Raw genomic sequence first — 24333 nt, 5'->3', positions numbered from 1 at the left:
GCTGAGCACTCTGGCACCTGTGAACACATCATCCTTAGGACATAAATGGGTAACAGGTATTCATGCATATTTTCATCATCAGCATCATCAGTATTACCCTCGGCATTTTTATAAAAATGATTATCAGGTTCATCATTAATCGGTAAAGCATTGTCAGGTAACACATGCAATTTCCCATCGCTATTATCAGCATTAGTTTGGGGAAGGGAGTCAGGGACATAATATGCAACCATCCGCCCCAAATCAGTCCCCAATAAGCATCAGTGGGCAAGTTATCGGACAGCCCCACTTCCTTCACCCTGCTCCTGGCACCCCAATCTATATACACCCGGGCCATTGGCAGGGGACATCTGATGCCCCCAATCCTGGTGACAGGGTTTTTCCTGGAATAATCTCTTCAGGGGCCGCCAGTTCACGTTGGATGAGGGTTCGTTCAGCCCCAGTGTCCTTGAGGCCTGTAGCGACATGGCCCCCCACGGTGACGTGCTGCACGTTGTCACACACCCTCCAAACCACCCCACCCACCAAAAGAACTGCTGCATTAGGCCCTGGGGCCTTGGCTGGGGTTTTTTTCTGCTTCTCTGGACAGTGGGCGCTGATATGACCAGTCCGCTTGCAGGAAAAACACTGGCGAAGGTCGGTGGTAGGTCTGATGCTGTTGACAACAGGGACAGGGCCTCTGGTGAGTTGGCTGGCAGGGGTACTGGCGTTGGTTGCAGGCTTACCCCCTCTCCAGCTGGCGGTGACTGGCTTCCGCACTTCCAATTTACGGTTGGCCTCATAGGCATCGGCAATCTGCGCTGCTTTTATGTGCGTCTTTGGGCTCTCGGTCCATCACGAACTGTTGCACCTCAGCTGGGCACAGATGTAGAAATTGGTGTTTGATCATCAGGTCTCCCAGCTGCTTGAAGGTGGTCACTGACAGTCCTTTGATCCACTGGTTAAAGTGGGTCCTGAGTCCATGCACCACATTGCTATGACTGTTGTGTGGGCCACGTTGGAGGTTCCGGAACTTTTTACGGTAACCCTCAGGAGTTAGCTGGTACTTTTTTATCAGGGCATGCTTGATGGCCTCATAGTCTTCATCTTGGTCTGGCGAGAGAGAAGCAAACGCTTCCAGAGCTTTGTCTTTTAGCCCTGGGGTCAGGTATCAGGCCCATTGGTTATCCGGCAGCCGATACTGATGTCAGGCTCTCTCAAAGGCCCGCAGAAAAGTATCGAAGTCCCCGTGCTTTTCTATCACAGGAAAGTGCTCTGGCTGGGGTTTAGGGGTCTGAGCGCTGTTGGGCTCACCGCTGGACTGGGACGACCTCGACCCCTGGAGTTGGGCTATCTACAGCTGGTGCTCCCGCACCACTTGCTGCTCGGCTCTCTCCGCCTCCTGGAAGTGCAGGACCAGCTACAGACCTCTCTCTGTGTCATCTGCGGAGCATTGATGCAGAGTCAGCTGCAGGCAGAGGTCCCCGCTCCCCTGGTTGCAAGTAGGGCCGGCATTCAGCAGTTAGACCTCGGCAGCAGCACCATCTGTGCTGGTGCTGGCTTCTGAGTCCACTGGGCTCTGAGGACCGGCTTGGTCCACTTCAAATTGCATCAGTTCCGTGACCATTTGGGCCTTGGTTTTGCCATGGGGGTCCATGCCGTTGTACGTGCATATTCAAAAAAAGTGTCCTTCTTCTGCAGGTGTGCCAGTCTTCTCCTTTTGCGGCCATCATTGCCAAATAAATGATAGGATAGAAAAACGAAGAGAAGAGTATGGGGTAATCGCAAATACACACTATTGTCTCAGGACTAGTAAACACTGAGCTTGTTCTCCAAAACTTTCTTGCGCCAAGTCCTCAGAAGAACTGTGCAAGTTTTTAGTGAGAGGAATGATTGCTCAAACCAGATCATTAATGCTCTATTGTCCCACCATGCTGCTACCAATATGTTACTATTCCCAAGGAGGATACCTTTATCATCCCCACCACTCACACCAATTTGTCATGAACCGGGGTTGTTTGGTTGCCCCTGGTTCTTTCTGAAGGGGATTTATTTATATCCCACTTCTGGCTTGTAACTGGCAGCTCTCTGGCACCCCCTTACCCTCAGGTCAGTCACGGTACTGCACCTAAGATAATTAGTTGCCAGAAAGGCTGCATTACTTTGTGCTGGCTAATGGGCACACTGCAGTGAGGACGATATAACTACTCCCACTGAGGCAGGAACAATAATTATCAACACCGCCGGTCACTAAAAAGCCTCCCAAACGCAGAGGACAACTCCGCTGCCACCAGCTCTGTAGTAACAGGTCCGGAGCCACCCAGATTAGTAGCATAATTTACCTCAGAGGACGTGACAGTTCATTATAGGACAAGGAGAGACAATCTAGTAATTTTATATTTTACTCCAAAAAAAGGTAGGCAGTGTTTACAGAAGTATAAAAAGATATTATAAAGACAATTATTGTATGTACAATACAATTACAAATAAAATCGGATTCAAGTTGAAAAAACACTTACATTTCGTTATGTCATATCATTTCATGGCTGACCATGTGCTGTGGGGGATGAACGAGCATATATCCAGATGCATCACACCACTGTCTGTCAGTTATACCCCAGACAAAGACCTGTGAAGACTGCTGCTTCACTCACTTATTTCCTAGCCTAAAACCAAGGCACTCCCCCTGTGGTGACCTCATTTAGAGGCTAAATCCTCCCCTTTTCTTAGAGTTATGGCACCCATTTTTATGCCTAGCTTGCTGTATGAACTTCGTATATGAAAGACACAATGATCAGGAGGTGCACTACGTCGGGGCAAGGCGATTCTTTTAAATGCAAACACGGTGTAGTTACATGACCTGCTTACAGAGAAACTCGCTCTTTGCACTCATTGGGTTTAGCTTCTAGCGATTTTAGGGAGTTATAGATCCCTCGATGGACGTCCGGAATATATAATCTTTATATCTCTAGCCCTGATCAGTGCCACTATATATAACCTTAACCTCTTTACCCCCAAGGGTGGTTTGCACATTAATGACTGGACAATTTTTACAATTCTGAGCACTCCTCCCTTTATGAGGTTATAACTCTGGAATGCTTCAACGGATCCTGATGATTCTGACAATGTTTTCTCGTGACATATTGTACTTCATGATAGTTTTAAACTTTCTTTGATATTACCTACGTTTATTTGTGAAAAAATGGAAATTTGGCGAAAATTAAAAAAAGTTTGCAATTTTCCAACTTTGAATTTTTATGCCCTTAAATCACAGAGATATCTCACGCAAAATACTTAATAAGTAACATTTCCCACATGTCTACTTTACATCAGCACAATTTCTGAACCAAATTTTTTTTTTTAGGGAGTCATAAGGGTTAAAAGTTGACAATTTCTCATTTTTACAACACCATTTTTTTTTTTAGGGACCACATCACATTTGAAGTCACTTTGAGGGGTCTATATGATAGAAAATACTCAAGTGTGACACCATTCTAAAAACTGCACATCTCAAGGTACTCGAAACCACATTCAAGAAGTTTATTAACCCTTCAGGTGTTTCACAGTAATTTTTGGAATATTTAAAAAAAAAATGAACATTTAACTTTTTTTCACAAAAAATTTACTTCAGCTCCAATTTGTTTTATTTTACTAAGAGTAACAGGAGAAATTGGACCCCAAAAGTTGTTGTCCAATTTGTTCTGAGTACGCTGATACCCCAAATGTGGGGTAAACCACTGTTTGGGCGCATGGCAGAGCTCAGAAAGGAAGGAGTGCCATTTGACTTTTCAATGCAAAATTGACTGGAATTGAGATGGGATGCCATGTCGCGTTTGGAGAGCCCCTGATGTGCCTAAACATTGAAACCCCCCACATGTGACAACATTTTGGAAAGTAGACCCCCCTAAGGAACTTATCTAGATGTGTGTTAAGCACTTTGACCCGCCAAGTGCTTCACAGAAGTTTATAATGTAGAGCCGTAAAAATAAAAAATCATATTTTTTCACAAAAATGATTTTTTCGCCCCCAATTTTTTATTTTCACAAGAATAACAGAAGAAACTGGACCCCAAAGTTGGTGTGCAATTTGTCCTGAGTACGCTGATTCCCCATATGTGGGGGTAAACCATTGTTTGGGCGCATGGCAGAACTCGGAAGGGAAGGAGCGCCATTTGACTTTTCAATGCAAAATTGACTGGAATTGAGATGGGACGCAATGTCGCATTTGGAGACCCCCTGATGTGTCTAAACATTTAAACCCCCCACAAATGACACCATTTTGGAAAGAAGACCCCCTAAGGAACTTATCTAGATGTGTTGTGAAAACTTTGAACCTCCAAGTGTTTCACTACAGTTTATAACGCAGAGCCGTGAAAATAAAAATTCTTTTTTTTTTTTCCACAAAATTTATTTTAGCCCCCAGTTTTGCATTTTCCCAAGGGTAACAGGATAAATTGGATGCCAAAAGTTGTTGTCCAATTTGTCCCGAGTACGCTGATACCCCATATGTGGGGGGAACCACTGTTTGGGTGCATGTCAGAGCTCGGAAGGGAAGTCGCGCCGTATGGAATGCAGACTTAGATGGATTGGTCTGAAGGCGTCACGTTGCTTTTGCAGAGCCCCTGATGTACCTAAATAGTAGAAACCCCCCACAAGCGACCCCATATTGGAAACTAGACCCCCCAAGGAAATTATCTAGATGTGTTGTAAGAACCTAGAACCCCCCAAGTGTTTCCCTACAGTTTATAACGCAAAGCTGTGAAAATAAAAAATCATTTTTTTTTCGAAATAATATTTTAGCCTCCAGTTTTGTATTTTCCCAAGGGTAACTGGAGAAATCGGATGCCAAAATTTGTTGTCCAATTTGTCCTGAGTATGCTGATACCCCATATGTGGGGGGCAACCACTGTTTGGGTGCATGGCAGAGCTTGGAAGGGAAGGAGCGCCGTTTGGAATGCAGACTTAGATGGATTAGTCTGCAGGCGGCACGCTGCATTTGCAGAGCCCCTGATGTATCTAAACAGTAGAAACCCTCCACAAGTGACCCCATTTTGGAAACTAGACCCCCCAAGAAACTTATCTAGATGTGTTGTGAGAACTTTGAACCCCCAAGTGTTTCACTACAGTTTATAACGCAGAGCCCTGAAAATAGAAAATCATTTTTTTTCCACACAAATTATTTTTTAGCCCACAGTTTTGTATTTTCCCAAGGGTAACAGGAGAAATTGGACCCCAAAAAATGTTGCCCAATTTGTCCCGAGTACGTTTATACTCCATATGTGGGGGGGAACCACCGTTTGGGCGCATGGCATAGCTCGGAAGGGAAGGAGCGCCATTTAAATTTTTCAATGCAAAATTGACTGGAATTGAGATGGGACACCACGTCGCGTTTGGAGAGCTGTTATGACCTGGTGGTAAGGTCCACACTGTGAAGACCTGGTGATAACGTGCACACTGTAATGACCTGGTGGTTAGGTGCACAGCGAACTGACCTGGTGGTTAGGTGCACACTGGAATGACCTGGTGGTTAGAAACAAAACCTGAGACAAGCTCTGGGGAGGTGGTAACTGTTGTGAATTCTGTTTTTGGGCTCCCTCTGGTGGTTACTGGTGGTACTGGTTGACTGGTGTCTTGTGGTCCAGTGCACCTGTTTCCATTAGGAGAGTGGGAGTCTCCTATTTAGCCTGGCTTCTCAGTCATTGTAGTGCCGGCAATCAATTTTACCAGAGCACCTTGTTGCTTGCTACCTGCTCCAAGTCTGCAACTCAGCTAAGTTGAATCTTTGGCTTTTTTTTGTGTTTGTCCAGCATGCATTTATATTTCTTGTGCTGCTGGAAGCTCTTGTGATCTGGAATTACTACTCCGGTGTCATGAGTTGACAAAGGAGCTAAGGTAATTCCAGGATGGCTGCTTAGGGTTTTTGAGGTAACCGCGAAGTCCTCTTTTGTATATTCCGCTATCTAGTCAGAGGGCCTCACTTTGCTGAATCTATATTCATACTGCGTTTGTGTTTTCCTCTTACCTAACCGTTATTATACGTGGGGGGCTACTATAACTTTTGGGGTTTCCCTGGAGGCAAGTCAGGTCTGTGTATTCCTCTATTAGGGGTAGCTAGATCTCCGGCTGGCGCGAGGTGTCTAGAGACAACGTAGGCACACCCCCTGGCTACTTTTAGTTGCGTGTTAGGTTCAGTATCGCGGTTACCTAAGATACCATCTTCCAAGAGCTAGTCCGTTTTTTGCCTGAGTCCCTGCCATTGGGAATCATGACAGTATTGCCGGCCAAAATGTATTAAGAGTATTGGCTGAAGAAAGAGAGAAAAAATAAGTTTCTGACACTTTTTTTTTTTTTTACTCAGAAGTTCTGTCTAGCCATAATTGCAATTTGCTGTTTTTTTTGTTTTGTTTTTTTTTCTCTCCTCTTAACCCTGAATGGCTCAGATCTCAGCTGTTGGGAAATGGATATCCAGAGTTTAGCTTCAAACTTGAATACTCTTGTTTCTAGGGTTCAAAATATCCAAGACTATGTTATACATGCTCCTATGTCTGAACCCAGGATCCCTATACCCGAGTTCTTTTCTGGAGATAGATCTCGTTTTTTGAATTTTAAGCACAATTGTAAATTGTATCTTTCTCTAAGATCTCGCTCCGCTGGAGATCCCGCTCAGCAGGTTAAAATTGTTATTTCCTTGTTGCGGGGTGACCCCCAGAATTGGGCATTTGCATTGGCACCAGGGGATCCTGCGTTGCTCAGTGTGGATGTGTTTTTTCTGGCACTGGGGTTGCTCTATGAGGAACCTAATTTGGAGATTCAGGCTGAAAAGGCCTTGATAGCCCTCTCTCAAGGGCATGATGAAGCTGAAATATATTGTCAAAAATTTCGAAAATGGTCTGTGCTTACTCAGTGGAATGAGTGCGCCCTGGCGGCGAAATTCAGAGAAGGTCTCTCTGACGCCATTAAAGATGTCATGGTGGGGTTTCCTACGCCCACAGGTCTGAATGAATCCATGACTATGGCTATTCAGATTGATCGGCGTTTATGGGAGCGCAAACCTGTGCACCATTTGGCGGTGTCTTCTGAGCAGGCACCAGAGATTAGGCAATATGATAGAATTCTGTCCAGAAGTGAACGGCAGAATTATAGGCGCAAAAATGGGTTGTGCTTCTACTGTGGTGATTCTGCTCATGTTATATCAGCATGCTCTAAACGCACAAAAAAGGTTGATAAATCTTTTTCAATTGGCACCTTACAGTCTAAGTTTATTTTGTCTGTAACTTTGATCTGTTCATTATCATCTATCACTGTGGATGCCTATGTGGATTCTGGCGCTTCCTTGAGTCTTATGGATTGGTCCTTTGCCAGACGCTGTGGGTTTAGCCTAGAGCCTTTGGAAGTTCCTATCCCTCTGAAGGGTATCGACTCCACACCTTTGGCTAGGAATAAACCACAATTCTGGACACAAGTGACTATGTGTATGACTCCTGACCATCGGGAGGTGATTCGCTTTCTTGTGCTGCATAACTTGCATGATGTCTTAGTGCTTGGATTGCCATGGTTGCAAACTCATAATCCAGTCCTTGACTGGAAAACAATGTCTGTGTTAAGCTGGGGATGTCAGGGGGCTCATGGGGAAGTACCTTTAGTTTCCATTGCTTCATCTACTACCTCTGAAATTCCGGAATTTTTGTCTGATTTTTGTGATGTTTTTGAGGAGCCTAAACTTGGTTCTCTTCCTCCTCACCGGGATTGTGATTGCGCTATAGAATTGATTCCTGGCAGCAAGTTCCCTAAGGGTCGTTTGTTCAATCTGTCTGTGCCTGAGCATGCTGCTATGCGGGAGTATATTAAGGAGTCCTTGGAAAAGGGACATATCCGTCCATCCTCATCCCCTTTAGGAGCAGGTTTTTTTTTCGTGGGTAAAAAAGATGGCTCCCTGAGGCCCTGTATTGATTATCGCCTGTTGAATAAGATTACAGTCAAATATCAGTATCCTTTGCCGCTATTGACTGATTTATTTGCTCGTATTAAAGGGGCAAAGTGGTTCTCTAAGGTTGATCTTCGGGGTGCGTATAATTTGGTGCGGATTAAGCAGGGAGATGAGTGGAAAACTGCATTTAATACGCCCGAGGGCCATTTTGAGTATTTGGTAATGCCTTTTGGTCTTTCTAATGCTCCTTCAGTCTTTCAGTCCTTTATGCACGATATTTTCCGTAAATACCTGGATAAATTTATGATTGTGTATTTGGATGATATTTTGATTTTTTCGGATGACTGGGAGTCGCATGTTCAACAGGTTAGGAAGGTTTTTCAGGTTTTGCGGTCCAATTCTTTGTTTGTAAAGGGTTCAAAATGCATTTTTGGGGTTCAGAAGATCTCCTTTTTGGGGTATATTTTTTCCCCTTCTGTTGAGATGGATCCTGTCAGGGTTCGGGCTATTTGTGATTGGACGCAGCCTACTTCTCTGAAGAGTCTTTAGAAGTTCTTGGGCTTTGCTAATTTCTATCGTCGATTTATAACTGGGTTTTCAAGTGTGGCTAAACCTTTGACTGATTTGACTAAGAAGGGTGCTGATGTTGCCAATTGGTCCTCTGCGGCTGTGGAGGCCTTTCGGGAACTTAAGCGCCGCTTTTCTTCTGCCCCTGTGTTGCGTCAGCCTGATGTTTCGCTCCCTTTTCAGGTTGAGGTTGATGCTTCCGAGATTGGAGCAGGGGCGGTTTTGTTGCAGAAAGGTCCCGATTGCTCAGTGATGAGACCATGTGCATTCTTCTCTCGAAAGTTTTCGCCCGCCGAGCGAAATTATGATGTCGGTAATCGGGAGCTCTTGGCTATGAAGTGGGCATTTGAGGAGTGGCGTCATTGGCTTGAGGGTGCTAGACATCAGGTGGTGGTCTTGACTGATCACAAGAATCTGATTTACCTTGAGTCTGCCAGGCGTCTGAATCCTAGACAGGCGCGCTGGTCTTTGTTTTTCTCCCGGTTTAATTTTGTGGTTTCATACTTGCCGGGCTCGAAAAATGTGAAGGCGGATGCTCTTTCTAGGAGTTTTGAGCCTGACTCCTCTGGTGATTCTGAGCCTACGGGTATCCTTAAGGATGGAGTGATTTTGTCTGCTGTCTCCCCAGACTTGCGACGTGCTTTGCAGGAGTTTCAGACTGATAGGCCTGATCGTTGTCCGCCTGGGAGATTGTTTGTTCCAGATGAGTGGACCAGTAGAGTCATCTCAGAGGTTCATTCTTCTGTGTTGGCAGGCCACCCTGGAATTTTTGGTACCAGAGATTTGGTGGCCAGGTCCTTCTGGTGGCCTTCCCTGTCTCGGGATGTGCGTACCTTTGTACAGTCTTGTGATGTTTGTGCTCGGGCCAAGCCTTGCTGTTCTCGGGCTAGTGGATTGTTGTTGTCCTTGCCTATTCCGAAGAGGCCGTGGACGCACATCTCTATGGACTTTATCTCGGATCTCCCGGTTTCTCAGAAAATGTCTGTCATTTGGGTGGTGTGTGACCGTTTTTCTAAGATGGTTCATTTGGTACCCTTGCCCAAATTGCCTTCTTCATCGGAGTTGGTGCCTTTATTTTTTCAGAATGTGGTTCGTTTACATGGTATCCCGGAAAACATCGTTTCTGACAGGGGATCTCAATTTGTGTCTAGGTTCTGGCGAGCGTTCTGTGCCAGGATGGGCATTGATTTGTCTTTTTCGTCTGCGTTCCATCCCCAGACTAATGGCCAGACGGAGCGAACTAATCAGACCTTGGAGACTTATTTGAGGTGTTTTGTGTCTGCTGATCAGGATGATTGGGTCGCCTTTTTGCCGTTGGCAGAGTTTGCCCTCAATAATCGGGCCAGTTCTGCCACTCTGGTTTCTCCTTTCTTTTGCAATTCAGGGTTTCACCCTCGTTTTTCATCTGGCCAGGTGGAATCTTCGGATTGTCCTGGAGTGGACACTGTGGTGGATAGACTGCACCAGATTTGGAGTCATGTGGTGGACAATTTGAAGTTGTCTCAGGAGAAGACTCAGCAGTTTGCTAATCGTCATCGTCTTGTGGGTCATCATCTCCGTGTTGGGGACTTGGTGTGGTTGTCTTCTCGTTTTGTCCCTATGAAGGTCTCTTCTCCTAAGTTTAAACCTCGGTTCATAGGTCCTTATAAGATTTTGGAGTTTCTTAATCCTGTATCTTTTCGTTTGGATCTACCGGCATCTTTCACCATTCATAATGTCTTCCATCGGTCGTTGTTGCGGAGGTACGAGGTACCGGTTGTTCCTTCTGTTGAGCCTCCTGCTCCTGTGCTGGTGGAGGGTGAATTGGAGTATGTTGTGGAGAAGATTTTGGACTCTCGCATTTCCAGACGGAGACTTCAATATTTGGTTAAATGGAAGGGATACGGTCAGGAGGATAATTCTTGGGTGACTGCCTCTGATGTTCATGCCTCTGATTTGGTTCGTGCCTTTCATAGGGCGCATCCGGATCGCCCTGGTGGTCCTCATGAGGGTTTGGTGCCCCCTCCTTAAGGGGGGTACTGTTGTGAATTCTGTTTTTGGGCTCCCTCTGGTGGTTACTGGTGGTACTGGTTGACTGGTGTCTTGTGGTCCAGTGCACCTGTTTCCATTAGGAGAGTGGGAGTCTCCTATTTAGCCTGGCTTCTCAGTCATTGTAGTGCCGGCAATCAATTTTACCAGAGCACCTTGTTGCTTGCTACCTGCTCCAAGTCTGCAACTCAGCTAAGTTGAATCTTTGGCTTTTTTTTGTGTTTGTCCAGCATGCATTTATATTTCTTGTGCTGCTGGAAGCTCTTGTGATCTGGAATTACTACTCCGGTGTCATGAGTTGACAAAGGAGCTAAGGTAATTCCAGGATGGCTGCTTAGGGTTTTTGAGGTAACCGCGAAGTCCTCTTTTGTATATTCCGCTATCTAGTCAGAGGGCCTCACTTTGCTGAATCTATATTCATACTGCGTTTGTGTTTTCCTCTTACCTAACCGTTATTATACGTGGGGGGCTACTATAACTTTTGGGGTTTCCCTGGAGGCAAGTCAGGTCTGTGTATTCCTCTATTAGGGGTAGCTAGATCTCCGGCTGGCGCGAGGTGTTTAGAGACAACGTAGGCACACCCCCTGGCTACTTTTAGTTGCGTGTTAGGTTCAGTATCGCGGTTACCTAAGATACCATCTTCCAAGAGCTAGTCCGTTTTTTGCCTGAGTCCCTGCCATTGGGAATCATGACAGGTAACTCTACTGACCGCAATCCCTAATCCTGACACCAACACTAGAAGTAGCCGTGGAGTGTTCCTAACTCTCCCTAGATGCCTCTTCACAGCCTAAGAGCTAACTACCCCTAAAGGAGAAAATAGAAAACTACCTTGCCTCAGAGAAATTCCCCAAAGGAAAGGTAGCCCCCCACATATATTGACTGTTAGTTTAGAGGGAAGTAACAAACGTAGGAATGAAAACAGAATTTAGGAAAGGAGGCCACAACTAGACTAGATAGACAAAGAATAGCAAAGGGAACTGTGCGGTCAGTACAAAAAACTCAAAGTCCACGCAGAGTATGCAAAAAGACCTCCACACCGACTCTGCACCCCAGAGCTTCCAGCTAGCAAGCAAATATCATAATGCAAGCTGGACAAGAAAAATAGCAAACACAGAGGAATAACCTCAAATGCAAGTGAACACAAAAATCATAAGCAAAAACTTAGCTTCTGCTGGAATGGACAGGCCATCTGAGAAATCCAAGAGAGATCTGAACCAGTCCTGAGACATTGACAGTTGGCATCAACTAACTAGCAAGGCCCAGTTAAATAGAAGACCAGCAGAAACAATGAGTGCTTCCAGCTGAGAAAGCACCATCAAGGAACAGCCGTTCCACTCAAAGCCACCAGAGGGGGCCCAAGAGCAGAAATCATCAAAGTACCATTCACAGCCACAGGAGGGATTCCAAGAACGGGATTCACAACAGTACCCCCCCCTTGAGGAGGGGTCACCGAACCCTCACCAGAGCCCCCAGGCCGATCAGGACGAGCCAAGTGAAAGGCATGAACCAAATCGGCAGCATGGACATCGGAGGCAACAACCCAAGAATTATCCTCCTGGCCATAACCCTTCCACTTAACCAGGTACTGAAGCTTCCGCCTCGAAATACGAGAATCCAAAATCTTCTCCACCACATACTCCAACTCGCCCTCAACCAACACCGGAGCAGGAGGATCAACGGAGGGGACCATGGGCTCCACATATCTCCGCAACAAAGATCTATGGAACACATTATGGATGGAGAAAGAAGCTGGAAGGGTCAAACGAAAGGACACAGGATTGATAATTTCAGAAATCTTATAAGGACCAATAAAACGAGGCTTGAACTTAGGAGAAGAAACCTTCATAGGAACATGACGAGAAGACAACCAGACCAAATCCCCAACACGAAGCCGGGGACCAACACAGCGACGTCGGTTAGCAAAATGCTGAGCCTTTTCCTGAGACAGCGTTAAATTGTCCACCACATGAGTCCAAATTTGTTGCAACCTATCCACCACAGAATCCACACCAGGACAGTCAGAGGGCTCAACCTGCCCTGAAGAAAAACGAGGATGAAAACCAAAGTTACAAAGAAAAAGGCGAAACCAACGTAGCCGAACTAGCCCGATTATTAAGGGCGAACTCGGCCAACGGCAAGAAGGTCACCCAATCATCCTGATCAGCAGAAACAAAGCATCTCAAATAGCTTTCTAAGGTCTGATTGGTTAGTTCAGTTTGGCCATTTGTCTGAGGATGGAACGCTGAAGAAAAAGACAAGTCAATGCCCATTCTAGCACAAAAGGACCGCCAAAACCTAGAAACAAACTGGGAACCTCTGTCAGACACAATGTTCTCCGGAATGCCATGTAAACGAACCACATGCTGAAAAAATAGTGGAACCAAATCAGATGAGGAAGGCAACTTAGGCAAGGGTACCAAATGGACCATCTTAGAAAACCAGTCATAAACCACCCAGATGACAGACATCTTCTGAGAAACAGGAAGGTCAGAAATAAAATCCATGGAAATATGCGTCCAAGGCCTCTCCGGTATAGGCAAGGGCAAAAGCAACCCACTGGCACGAGAACAGCAAGGCTTGGCCCGAGCACATATCCCACAGGACTGCACAAAAGAACGCACATCCCGCGACAAGGAAGGCCACCAAAAGGACCTAGCAACCAAATCTCTGGTACCAAAAATCCCAGGATGACCAGCCAACACTGAACAATGAACCTCAGAAATTACCTTACTAGTCCATCTATCAGGAACGAACAGTCTGCCCACTGGACAACGGTCAGGTTTATCAGCTTGGAACTCCTGAAGCACCCGCCGCAAATCAGGGGAGATGGCAGAAAGAATCACCCCCTCCTTGAGAATACCAGCCGGCTCAAGGACTCCCGGAGAATCAGGCACAAAACTCCTAGAAAGGGCATCAGCCTTCACATTCTTAGATCCCGGGAGGTATGAGACCACAAAATCAAAACGGGAGAAAAACCAAGACCATCGAGCCTGTCTAGGATTCAATCGCTTGGCAGACTCGAGGTAAATCAGATTTTTATGATCAGTCAAGACCACCACGCGATGCCTGGCTCCTTTAAGCCAATGTCGCCACTCCTCAAATGCCCACTTCATAGCCAACAACTCCCGATTGCCGACATCATAATTACGCTCAGCAGGCGAAAATTTTCTGGAGAAGAAAGCACACAGTTTCATCGAGGAACCATCAGAACCTCTCTGAGACAAAACGGCCCCTGCCCCAATCTCAGAAACGTCAACCTCCACCTGAAAGGGGAGAGAAACATCTGGCTGACGCAACACAGGGGCAGAAGTAAAATGACGTTTAAGCTCCTGAAAGGCGTCAACGGCCGCAGGGGACCAATTCATCACATCAGCGCCTTTCTTCGTCAAATCAGTCAAAGGCTTAACCACACTGGAAAAATTAGCAATGAAGCAGCGATAAAAATTAGCAAAGCCCAAAAACTTCTGAAGACTCTTCACAGATGTAGGTTGAGTCCAATCATAAATAGCCTGAACTTTAACAGGGTCCATTTCCATAGCTGAAGGAGAAAAAATGAAGCCCAAAAAAGAAACCTTCTGAACTCCAAAGAGTCATTTAGACCCCTTCACAAATAGCGCATTAGCACGAAGGACCTGAAATACCATCCTGACCTGCTTCACATGAGACTCCCAATCATCCGAAAAGACCAAAATATCATCCAAATATACAATCATGAATTTATCCAAATACTTGCGGAAGATATCGTGCATAAAAGACTGAAACACAGATGGAGCATTAGAAAGTCCGAAAGGCATCACTAGATACTCAAAATGACCTTCGGGCATATTAAATGCTGTTTTCCATTCATCGTCCTGTTTTATGCGAACAAGATTATACGCCCCTCGAAGGTCAATCTTGGTAAACCAACTAGCCCCCTTAATCCGAGCAAACAAATCAGAAAGCAAAGGTAAAGGGTACTGAAATTTGACCGTGATCTTATTGAGAAGGCGATAATCTATACAGGGTCTCAAAGAGCCATCCTTCTTGGCAACAAAAAAGAACCCCGCTCCCAATGGTGACGAAGACGGGCGAATATGCCCCTTCTCCAAGGACTCCTTCACATAGCTCCGCATAGCAGCATGTTCTGGCACAGACAGATTGAAGAGTCGGCCCTTAGGGAACTTACTACCAGGAATCAAATCAATAGCGCAATCACAGTCCCTATGAGGAGGTAGAGAACTGGATTTGGGCTCGTCGAAGACATCTTGAAAATCCGACAAAAATTCAGGAACTTCAGAAGATGGGGAGGAGGAAATTGACATCAAAGGAACATCACTATGTATCCCTTGGCAACCCCAACTAGTCACAGACATCGACTTCCAATCCAGAACTGGATTATGTACCTGTAACCATGGAAAACCCAGCACAACAACATCATGCAAATTATGCAACACCAAAAAACGAATATTTTCCTGATGTGCGGGAGCCATGTACATGGTCAATTGAGCCCAGTACTGAGGTTTATTCTTGGCCAATGGCGTAGCATCAATCCCCCCCTTAAGGGAATAGGGCTCTGCAAAGGCTCCAAGGAAAAACCACAGCACCTGGCAAATTCTAAGTCCATTAAGTTCAGGGCAGCACCAGAATCCACAAATGCCATAACAGAAAAGGACAACAATGAGCAAATCAGAGTAATAGACAAGAGAAATTTAGGCTGTACGGTACTAATGGTGACAGACCTAGCGAACCTCTTAGTACGCGTAGGACAATCAGAAATAGCATGAGTAGAGTCACCACAGTAAAAACACAGCCCATTCTGACGTCTAAGTTTTTGCCGTTCATCTCTAGTCAAAGTCCTATTGCATTGCACAGGCTCAGGACTTCGCTCAGAGAACACCGCCATATGGTGCACAGTTTTGCGCTCACGCAGACGCCGATCAATCTGAATAGCCAAAGACATTGATTCGTTCAAACCAGCAGGCGTGGGGAACCCCACCATAACATCTTTAAGGGCTTCAGAAAGACCCTTTCTAAAAATTGCTGCCAGGGCGTACTCATTCCATTGTGTAAGCACAGACCACTTTCTGAACTTCTGGCAATACACTTCTGCCGCTTCCTGACCCTGACACAAAGCCAGCAAAGTCTTTTCCGCCTGATCCACAGAATTGGGTTCATCATACAGCAAGCCGAGCACTTGAAAAAATGCATCTACATTAAGTAATGCAGGATTTCCTGGCTCAAGAGAGAACGCCCAGTCTTGCGGGTCGCCACACAGCAAAGAAATTATAATCTTAACCTGCTGAATGGGGTCACCAGAGGAACGGGGTTTCAGAGCAAAAAACAATCTGCAATTATTTTTGAAGTTCAAAAATTTAGATCTATCCCCAGAAAACAAATCAGGAATAGGAATTCTAGGCTCTAATACCGGAGTCTGGACAACATAATCCTGGATACTCTGTACCCTTGCAGCAAGTTGATCCACACGAGAACATAAAGTCTGAACGTCCATATCAGCACCTGAGTCTTGAACCACCCAGAGATTAAGGGGAAAAAAAAGACAAAACAAGCTGCAGAGAAAAAAAAATTGACTCAGAACTTCTTTTTTCCCACTTTTGAGATACATTAACACTTTGTGGGCCAGCTGTACTGTTATGACCTGGTGGTAAGGTCCACACTGTGAAGACCTGGTGATAAGGTGCACCCTGTAATGACCTGGTGGTTAGGTGCACAGCGAACTGACCTGGTGGTTAGGTGCACACTGGAATGACCTGGTGGTTAGAAACAAAACCTGAGACAAGCTCTGGGGAGGTGGTAACTCTACTGACTGCAATCCCTAATCCTGACACCAACACTAGAAGTAGCCGTGGAGCGTTCCTAACTCTCCCTAGACGCCTCTTCACAGCCTAAGAGCTAACTACCCCTAAAGGAGAAAATAGAAAACTACCTTGCCTCAGAGAAATTTCCCAAAGGAAAGGTAGCCCCCCACATATATTGACTGTGAGTTTAGAGGGAAGTAACAAACGTAGGAATGAAAACAGAATTTAGCAAAGGAGGCCACAACTAGACTAGTGTGGTGCAGTGACCCCTGTGGCAGCTAGGGGGCGCTGTGTGTGCTCTTTGGGATATGCATGGACGCATATTTGTTGTTATAATGGTGGTGGAACAGAGTCTGGCAGTGTTGTGAATGGCCGATATGTGTCGCAGAGGGAGTCTGCGTAGTAAGTCTGATGTAATGTGGTTGTTCTGGGACCTGTAGTCCCTCAAGTTTGTGTTATGGTGTATAGTTAGAATGGGAGACTTACTAGGCTAGTTATGTGAGATGGGTGGGACAAACTAGCCACACATCCACACTCACATCCAGGGGTGTGGTTTCAGGGTATATAATGTGACCAGGGCGTGGGTCACATGGGCTCTGAAGGTCCTGGAAGTATGTGTTGGATTTCCTGGGAGTAGGAATCCTGAAGAGCACATACCAAAAACCAAAAGAAAAAAGAAGCAGCATCAAGTCCGAATAAATATATAAACAAACTTTATTAACAATTATTCCAGGCTTAAAACGAACAGAGGGAAATGGTTGCCGTGCTGTACTCAGTAATAACAGGGGATATGTGCCTGTAGTATATATATGTCCACATTATAACCAAGACAGGTATAGCAACAGATTAAAGTGACTGTGCATAGGATTCAAAGGAGCCTGCATTGGACACCTAGGTCCGTCAAGATAGCTAACAAACACACTTCATACTGAGTATATAATATTATACATACCAGATAATGTGGAAATAAGTCACAGCGTGGATTGGCACTCCCCTCTGTATCCCCCGACGCGCGTTTCGGCTATCGCCTTTCTCAAGGGGTGTGTGTTGGATTTCCTGGGAGTAGGAATCCTGAATAGCACCTGGTGGGACTTTGCTATTGGTGACCTGGGTATTGGACGGTCCCAGCTGGGATGGACATCCTGAATAGTACCCGGACTGGCCACCTGTGTGATCCTGCGTAACCTGGGTGTTGGGAGGTCCTGGGAGGAGGACCGGATCCCTGAATAGCACGAGGTGAGGACCAGGATCTGCAGAGCCAGTGTCAGCTACAGTGTGGGGAAGCTACAGTCCTTCGGTGGGTCTGGGCTGACTAATGTGTGCCGGCCAGGCAAGTTGGTGATCCCTGCGAGGCAGCTTACCCGAAGGAGTGCACTGACAAGGAGTCAGCTGGTGGAGCAGGAGCTCCCGTCAGGTACTATACAGACTGTTAGTGCTTGTGAAGTTCTATGAACTGTGTGGTCTCCCACGGCAACTGAACGGAGTGAGGTTCGGCGTGATTAGAGACTGCGACCCAGTGTCACATGTGCTGTCTGTGACTTGGGACATTGGTGAAGTGAACGGCGTACGGACACCCGTGGTAACTGGGCGAAGTGAGAGGTCCAGCATGTTTAGTGTCCGTGAGTCAAAGCCGTAAATGAAGTGTAAGTTAAAGCTGCAAGTTAATATCACCAGTTGGTGCCTGTTGTGTTTCGTGAAATGTAAATATTGAACTGTGCATAACCCGGTTTATGACACTTTAATAAACCGCATAGACTGTGTTTAAGCGAAAAATCGTGCCTGACTACGTCAATCCTGTGCTAAGCGAGTGTCCCCCAATACACTCAGTAAGAGCAATCTTACACTAGATAGACAAAGAATAGCAAAGGGAACTGTGCGGTCAGTACAAAAAAACTCAAAGTCCACGCAGAGTATGCAAAAAGACCTCCACACCGACTCACGGTGCGGAGGGGGCAACTCTGCACCCCAGAGCTTCCAGCTAGCAAGCAAATATCATAATGCAAGCTGGACAAGAAAAATAGCAAACACAGAGGAATAACCTCAAATGCAAGTGAACACAAAAATCATAAGCAAAAACTTAGCTTCTGCTGGAATGGACAGGCCATCTGAGAAATCCAAGAGAGATCTGAACCAGTCCTGAGACATTGACAGCTGGCATCAACTAACTAGCAAGGCCCAGTTAAATAGAAGACCAGCAGAAACAATGGGTGCTTCCAGCTGAGAAAGCACCATCAAGGAACAGCCGTTCCACTCAAAGCCACCAGAGGGGGCCCAAGAGCAGAAATCATCAAAGTACCATTCACAGCCACAGGAGGGATTCCAAGAAAGGAATTCACAACAGAGAGCCCCTGATGTGCCTAAACATTGAAACCCCCCACATGTGACACCATTTTGGAAAGTAGACACCCTAAGTAACTTATCTAGATGTGTGGTGAGCACTTTGACCCACCAAGTGCTTCACAGTTTATAATGTAGAGCCGTAAAAATAAAAAATCATATTTTTTCACAAAAATTATATTTTGGCCCCCGGTTTTGTATTTTCTTAAGGATAACAGGAGAAATTGGACCCCGAAAGTTGATGTCCAATTTGTCCTGAGTACGCTGACACCCCATATGTTGGGGTAAACCCCTGTTTGGGCGCACAGAAGAGCTCGGAAGGGAAGGAGCACGGTTTTACTTTTTCAACGCAGAATTGGCTGGAATTGAGATCAGACACCATGTCACGTTTGTGGAGCCCCTGATGTGCCTAAACAGTGGAAATCCCCCAATTCTATCTGAAGCCCTAACCCAAACACACCCCTATCCCTAATCCCAACCATAATCCTAATCACACCCCTAACCTTAATCCCAACCCTAATCCCAACTGTAAATGTAATCCAAACCCTAACTTTAGCCCCAACCCTATCCCTAACTTTAGCCCCATCCCTAACCCTAACTTTAGCCCCAACCCTAACCCTAACTTTAGCCCCAACCCTAACCCCAACCCTAACCTTAATCCCAACCCTAACCCCAACCCCAACTTTAGCCCCAACCCTAACCCTAACTTTAGCCCCCACCCTAACCCTAATGGAAAAATGGAAATAAATACATTTTTTAAAATGTTATTATTTTTCCCTAACTAAGGGGGTGATGAAGGGGGTTTGTGTTGTGGATTCTGTTTGTGGGCTCCCTCTGGTGGTTACTGCTGGTACTGGGTGACTTTGGTGGGTTGCGGCCTTTGGTTTCCACCTGTCCATCAGAGGCTGGGTGTTTCCTATTTTACCTGGCCTTTCTGTCATTTCCCTTGCCGGCTATCAATGTGTTCAGATGTGCTCTGTTTGGTTCCTGCCTACCTGCTCCCAGATCTTTCAGGATAAGCTAAGTGCTGATTTTCAGTTGTTTGGTTTTTTGTCCAGCTTGCTTAGTATGTCTTAATGCTTGCTGGTAGCTCTAGTGGACTGAGGTTCTCCCCATGTGCCATGAGTTGGCACATGGGTTCTTGTAATCTCAGGATGGTTTTTTTGATTAGGGTTTTTTGCTGACCGCTCAGTCCCCTTTTGTATCATTCTGCTTTCTAGTTTACAGCGGGCCTCAATTTGCTAAAGCTATATACATCATCTCTATGTGTGTGCCTTCCTCTCATTTCACCGTCAATACATGTGGGGGGCAACTATATCTTTTGGGGTTCGTTCCTCTGGAGGCAAGTGAGGTCTTGTTTTCTCTGCAGTACTAGTTAGCTCTTAGGCTGGTGCGTGGCGTCTAGAACCAACGTAGGCACGCTCCCTGGCTATCTCTAGTTGCGTTTGTCAGGCGTAGGGCAGCGGTCAGCCCAGGTTCCATCACCCTAGAGCTCGTCCGATATTTATTGTACTTTGCTTGTCCTGTGCTATCCCTAGCCATTGGGGATTCATGACAGTATAGCCGGCCCACAAAGTGTTAATTGTTTGGGCTGAAGCAGGAGAAATAGAAGTGTTCTAGGGAAATTTTTTTTTTTTTTTTTTTCCCTTCAGAGTTTTGCTGCCTAGCCCTTAATTGCTGTCTAGCTGCTTCTTACCTCCTCTTAACCCTTGAATGGCTCTGATCTTTGCTGTTTATCATGGATGTCCAGAGTTTGGCTTCCAGCCTGAGTAATCTCGCGGCAAAGGTTCAAAACATACAGGATTTTGTTGTTCACACTCCCATGTCTGAACCTAGAATTCCTATTCCAGAGTTTTTTTCTGGAGATAGATCTACCTTCCTGAACTTCAGGAACAATTGTAAATTGTTTCTTTCGTTAAAATCTCGCTCCTCTGGAGACCCTGCTCAACAGGTCAAGATTGTTATATCTTTCCTACGGGGTGACCCTCAGAATTGGGCATTTGCATTGGCACCAGGGGATCCTGCATTGCTCAGTGTGGATGCGTTTTTTCTGGCATTGGGATTGCTCTATGAGGAACCTAACCTAGAGATTCAGGCTGAAAAGGCTTTGTTGGCCCTCTCTCAGGGGCATGATGAAGCGGAAATATATTGTCAGAAATTTCGGAAATGGTCGGTGCTTACTCAGTGGAATGAGTGCGCCCTGGCTGCAAACTTCAGAAATGGTCTTTCTGAGGCCATTAAGGATATTATGGTGGGGTTCCCTACGCCTACTGGTCTGAATGAGTCTATGGCTATGGCCATTCAGATTGATCGGCGTTTACGGGAGCGCAAACCCGTACACCAGTTGGCGGTGTCTTCTGAACAGGCACCTGAGACTATGCAATGTGATAGAATTCAGTCCAGAAGTGAACGGCAAAATTATAGGCGGAAAAATGGATTGTGTTTTTATTGTGGTGATTCAGCTCATGTTATATCAGCATGCTCTAAACGCACAAAAAGGGTTGATAAATCTTTTGCCATAGATACTCTGCAGTCTAAGTTCATTTTGTCTGTGACTCTGATTTTTTCACTGTCTTCCATTTCCGTCGATGCCTATGTGGATTCGGGCGCTGCCCTGAGTCTTATGGATTGGTCATTTGCTAAACGCTGCAGTTTTAGTCTCGAGCCTCTGGAAGTTCCTATTCCTCTGAAGGGAATTGACTCTACACCATTGGCTATGAATAAACCGCAGTATTGGACACAAGTGACCATGCGCATGACTCCCGTTCATCAGGAGGTGATTCGCTTCCTTGTACTGTATAATTTACATGATGTACTAGTGCTTGGTCTGCCATGGTTACAAACTCATAATCCTGTCCTGGACTGGAAAACAATGTCTGTGCTAAGCTGGGGATGTCAGGGGGTTCATGATGATGCACCTCTGATTTCAATCGCTTCATCTACTCCTTCTGAGGTCCCTGTGTTTTTGTCGGACTATCGGGATGTTTTTGAGGAGCCTAAGCTCAATTCGCTCCCTCCTCATAGAGAGTGTGACTGTGCTATAGAATTGATTCCTGGCAGTAAGTTCCCTAAGGGTCGTTTATTTAATCTGTCACTGCCAGAGCATACTGCTATGCGGAATTATATTAAGGAGTCCTTGGAAAAGGGACATATTCGTCCATCTTCGTCCCCTCTGGGAGCAGGTTTTTTTTTCGTGGCAAAAAAAGATGGTTCCCTGAGGCCTTGTATAGATTATCGCCTTCTGAATAAGATTACAGTCAAATATCAGTATCCATTGCCATTATTTACTGATTTGTTTGCTCGCATTAAGGGGGCTAGGTGGTTCACTAAGATAGATCTTCGTGGTGCGTATAATCTGGTGCGGATAAAACAGGGTGATGAGTGGAAAACCGCATTTAATACGCCTGAGGGCCATTTTGAGTATTTGGTAATGCCTTTTGGACTCTCCAATGCTCCATCAGTCTTTCAAAGATAAAGCCGTGTGCACTAGTACTGGTGGTGCCCAGGTAGGTTCCCACACCATGTGATACTAAAAGAAAGAACCTGGCACTCAACTTAATGCTTGTGAGATTTTAATCGTAGTAGCCAAAACGTTTCGGTCCTATATCTGGACCTTCATCAGTTACTACAAAACGTGAACATAAACAAAATACTATTTACAAATATATACAAAAAGAAACAAAAGAAAACATAATGTGCAAAGAAAATATGTACATAATTCAGAGAACCACAAAATTATACAATGCAAGATGTCACATCCATGACAAGAGGTATTTAGGTCATCTAGATAAAAAAAACTGAGATAGACAAGCAAGTGTCAGGCTGAGTGAGACCGCCGGATATCTAGCACAGGGGTGTAAGATAAAGGAGAATGAGGGTGGAACATACCGTACTATGATGAAAAAAAGTAAATGACTGTAGTGTCATATAAGGCACAGCATGGTCTGCGTCTGTAGTAATATAGAGGAGATTACAATGGCATAGGTACGTGTGAACGTATTGTGGAGAGGGGAGGGGGAGAAGTAGCATACCTGGTATTGGCGCAGATAGGTTTAGGCACACAGAATGGACTGTGGATGAAGGAAGATAAACATAACTATAGTATACCATTAGGTATACATGCGCTGAGGATGCTGCCAGTGGCATACTATAAATGGAGACATGCCAGGGACTATGGTATTACCTTATTCACGCTGATAGGTGCTGTGCTTGTGTCCAGACACGGAATCCCCGCTTGTCTGGTGTGTAGTGAAAGTGCGCGCCTTAAATGGACAGGGGGCGGTGCCGGGACTCCGTCGCTTGGCAACCGAGGGGCGCACAGAGAAGCCAGAGATGAAGTGGCCGGAAGTAAGATGGCTGTGCGTGTCAGCTGTGCTGCAGTCTGCGTGTCACAGTGTAGGGGGATGGTATGTGCTGAGAGGTTCCTGGGGGAGGGAGGTGCTTGTGACGTCCCAGAGCTGTGATCGAACACATACCAGCACCCAGACGTGGGGGTAATAGGATTGCCATATTAAAACGTCGCGAGGCTTTCTGGATACACACCTTGGAAACCCTCCATCCCAGAGTCCCGGCACCGCCCCCTGTCCATTTAAGGCGCGCACTTTCACTACACACCAGACAAGCGGGGATTCCGTGTCTGGACACAAGCACAGCACCAATCAGCGTGAATAAGGTAATACCATAGTCCCTGGCATGTCTCCATTTATAGTATGCCACTGGCGGCATCCTCAGCGCATGTATACCTAATGGTATACTATAGTTATGTTTATCTTCCTTCATCCACAGTCCATTCTGTGTGCCTAAACCTATCTGCGCCAATACCAGGTATGCTACTTCTCCCCCTCCCCTCTCCACAATACGTTCACACGTACCTATGCCATTGTAATCTCCTCTATATTACTACAGACGCAGACCATGCTGTGCCTTATATGACACTACAGTCATTTACTTTTTTTCATCATAGTACGGTATGTTCCACCCTCATTCTCCTTTATCTTACACCCCTGTGCTAGATATCCGGCGGTCTCACTCAGCCTGACACTTGCTTGTCTATCTCAGTTTTTTATCTAGATGACCTAAATACCTCTTGTCATGGATGTGACATCTTGCATTGTATAATTTTGTGGTTCTCTGAATTATGTACATATTTTCTTTGCACATTATGTTTTCTTTTGTTTCTTTTTGTATATATTTGTAAATAGTATTTTGTTTATGTTCACGTTTTGTAGTAACTGATGAAGGTCCAGATATAGGACCGAAACGTTTTGGCTACTACGATTAAAATCTCACAAGCATTAAGTTGAGTGCCAGGTTCTTTCTTTTAGTATCCATCAGTCTTTCAGTCCTTTATGCACAATATTTTCCGTGAATATCTGGATAAGTTTATGATTGTGTATTTGGATGATATTTTGGTGTTTTCTGATGACTGGGAGTCTCATGTTCTACAGGTCAGGAAGGTGTTTCAGGTTCTGCGGGCCAATTCTCTGTTTGTGAAGGGCTCAAAGTGTCTCTTCGGAGTCCAGAAGATTTCTTTTTTGGGGTACATTTTTTCTCCTTCTACTATTGAGATGGATCCCGTTAAGGTTCAGGCTATTTGTGACTGGACACAACCTACATCTGTTAAGAGCCTTCAGAAGTTCTTGGGGTTTGCTAATTTTTATCGTCGGTTCATTGCTAATTTTTCCAGTATTGTTAAACCTTT

At 45.5% G+C, this 24333-nt stretch overlaps 2 protein-coding genes across 3 annotated transcripts in view; one reads left to right on the top strand and one right to left on the bottom strand.

Annotated features, from left to right (window-relative positions):
• LOC143767998 (uncharacterized) overlaps positions 1-23081 on the bottom strand; it is a 152845-nt gene extending 129764 nt beyond the window's left edge. Inside the window, exon 1 of the mRNA XM_077256614.1 lies at positions 22816-23081. The gene's annotated coding sequence lies outside the window, so the exon portion shown is untranslated. The remainder of the gene's footprint in view (positions 1-22815) is intronic.
• The window catches only part of LOC143767994 (uncharacterized), a 688384-nt gene that overhangs the window by 316067 nt on the left and 347984 nt on the right, over positions 1-24333 (top strand). The gene's annotated exons all lie outside the window — the stretch shown is intronic.

The sequence above is a fragment of the Ranitomeya variabilis genome, chromosome 4 (assembly GCF_051348905.1).
Source record: "Ranitomeya variabilis isolate aRanVar5 chromosome 4, aRanVar5.hap1, whole genome shotgun sequence".
In the NCBI taxonomy this organism is placed as follows: domain Eukaryota; kingdom Metazoa; phylum Chordata; class Amphibia; order Anura; family Dendrobatidae; genus Ranitomeya; species Ranitomeya variabilis.
This window is presented reverse-complemented; position numbering and strand designations above follow the sequence as displayed.